Source organism: Scyliorhinus canicula, chromosome 23, assembly GCF_902713615.1.
Source record: "Scyliorhinus canicula chromosome 23, sScyCan1.1, whole genome shotgun sequence".
NCBI classification, from domain to species: Eukaryota; Metazoa; Chordata; class Chondrichthyes; order Carcharhiniformes; family Scyliorhinidae; genus Scyliorhinus; species Scyliorhinus canicula.
The window spans coordinates 1,606,005-1,608,908 of NC_052168.1; the positions used below are offsets into that span (position 1 = coordinate 1,606,005).

At 48.6% G+C, this 2,904-nt stretch overlaps 1 non-coding gene across 1 annotated transcript; it reads right to left on the reverse strand.

Moving 5' to 3' along the window:
- Nucleotides 1–2,684: 2,684 nt before the first annotated feature.
- On the reverse strand, nt 2,685–2,766 carry trnal-aag. The gene has a single exon. It is a non-coding gene; the product is annotated as a tRNA-Leu (tRNA).
- Nucleotides 2,767–2,904: the final 138 nt, after the last annotated feature.

Here is a 2,904-nt window from a genome sequence, read left to right on the forward strand (position 1 = left end):
TTTGGAGTTACCCAGGGGTGGTTGTTTGGAGCTCCGCTCTTCCTGATTTACTTAGACGTTGGTGTGCAGGTCACAATTTCAACACCTGCAGATGATATGAAACTTTGGGAACTGTGAAGAGAGGCCAAATGGCCTCCTCCTGCTCCTATTTTCTATGTTAATATAATGCCGGAGGAAAGGGAGGTTGAAAGGTGTAACAGAACTGGAGGAGGTTCCAGAGAAAAGAACGGCCTGGCCATTGCTGGAGGGATCCTGGCTACAGCGGGACAGGTAAGAGTGAAACCAAGTGAGAGCATTCCCATTGACCTGGACAAAATTGGCCAGTGATAGTTTGATTCATCATGTCAAAGGCTGTGGAGAAATTCAGTAGGGTGAGGAATGGACCACGGTCTTGGTGCTGGATGTAACCATCGGAGACTAGTTTGGGCCATTTCAGTGCTGAACTCAGAACCAAAACCTACCAGAGAGATTCAAAACTGGATACAGGAGCAGGTCAAAGGCTGGGAATGCTGCAGAGCTATCTCACTTCCTGACTCTCCAAAACCTGTCCACTATCAACAAGTCAAGAGTGTGATGGAATATTCTCTACTTGCCTGGGTGAGTGCAGCTCCAACAACACTCAAGAAGCTCTACACCGACCAGGGCAAAGCAGTCCACCCGATTGCTAACCCTTCCACAAACATTCACTCCCTCCACCACCGATGCACAATGGCAGTAGTGAGTACCATCTACAAGATCCATTGCAGGATCTCGCCACTCATTCAACAGCACCTTCTTCCAAACCAATGACCTTTACCACCGAGAAGGACAAGGGCAACAGATACCTGGGACCATCACCATCTGCAGGTTCCTCTCCAAGTCACTCACAATCTTCATTTGGAACTACAATCTTGTTGGAGCTCCCTCCCTAACTGCACTGTGGGCATGCCTACACCTCACAGACTGCAGCGGCTCGTGAAGGCTTCTCAAAGGCAAGTGGGGATGGGCAATAAATGCTGGCCCAGTCAGTCATACCCACATCCGAATAAAGAAAAGTTACGTAAAGTGTGCGCATAGATTTGGGAGATCGCATGTTTAAAGGGCAAGAGTGGTTTTACAAGTTTTATTTTGGGAAGTGGGTGATGACTGAGATATTGTAAAGGAAGGGGGAAGTGCCAAGACGAGGGCAACATTTACAATTTCAGCTAGTGTGGTAACTAAATTCCTCAGGCCAAAAAATCAATAGAACATTTGAAGTTAGGGATGCAATCACCTTTCATATATCATCTTTCATAGCCACCAGACACCTCGGTTTATCCTCAGTCATGGGACACCTTTAGAAATGATGATTTAGGGCAAAATGAATATACACTTGGGAAAATGCAGATTAATTAAGGCAAGACATCATTAACGGCAAATGATATTTATGTTTGAGGAATGCATAACTGGGAATAAGGATAACGTGCATGGATTTCATAGAATCCCTACAGTGCAGAAGACCATTCAGCCCATCAAGTATGCACCATCGCTCTGAAAGAGCACACTACCTCGGCTCACTCTCTCACAAACCCATAACCCCAACCAATCTTTGGACACTAAAGGCAATTTATCACGGCCAATCCATCTAACCTGCACAATCTTTGGACTGTGGGAGGAAACCGGAGACACGGGGAGAAATTGTAAACTCCACGCAGACGGTCACCCGAGGTCGGAATCAAACACGGGTCCCTGGAGCTATGAGGCAGCAGTGCTAACTGTGCCACCCCCAAAACGCCTTTGATAAAGTGGCACATAACAGGCTTGTGAGCAAAGTTAAAAGTTTGTGGAATAAAGTGGGCAGGAGCAACAAGGATATAAAATGGTCCGAGTGACAGGAAACGAGTGGAGTTTTTCAGACTGAAAGTGGGGTTCTGCAGGGGTTGATGTTGGGGCCCCTGCTTTTGCTGACATATATTAATTTTAAAAATAAATTTAAAGTACCCAATTAGTTTTTCCAATTAAGAGTGGCCAATCCACCTACCCTGCACATCTTTGGGTTGTGGGGGTGGAACCCACACAGACATGGGGAGAATGTGCAAACTCCACACGGACAGTGACCCAGGGCCGGGATCGAACCTGGGACCTCAGCGCCGTGAGGCAGCAATGCTAACCACTCTGCCACCATGCTGCCCCGCTGACATATATTAATGACGTACAGGGCACAATCTTAAAATTTGCGGATGACGAAACATGGAAGTGTTGCGAACTCCGTGGAGAATAGTATTAAACTTCAAAAGGATGCAGACATGTTGGTGGAATGGGCAGGGGTTTAATGCATTGAAGTGTGAAGTGATTAATTTTGGGATGGAGAACAGGTAGAGGCAGCAAGTAATCCTGACAGAGTTGGTGCACAGATCCATGCACAAACCATTGAAGATGGCAAAGCAGTTTGAGGAAGCGGTTAATAGATAATATTGGACCCTGGACTCTTATCAATGAGGGGGCAGAATTCAACAGCGCAATAATTATTATAATATTAATAACAATAAAAAAGCTGTACAAAGCACAGATTTTGTCTGAACTGAGTTGTTGCAGAGGGCTGGCAGGGCTCAGAGGGGCCGAGTGGCCTCCTGCTGACTGGACTCCGGGAGTCGTGTCCCCCGGAGGGGGTGGGAGCAGGAGCCTCTCCCGCTGGGAAAAGGAGGATTGGCCAAAAAGTTGCCTTGTGGCAGCGGTGGGATTCGAACCCACGCCCCCGAAGAGACTGGAGCCTTAATCCAGCGCCTTAGACCGCTCGGCCACGCTACCGGGCTGGAGGCTGCGGCGCCACGGAGCCGCTTTAAACCCTATCCCGGGGCCTCCAGTGACCCGGCCGGCCGGGGAGCGCATCGGGGAAACAAACAAACCGGAGCCGCGGTGCCCGGGGGGCGGGGGGAGGAAATAAAT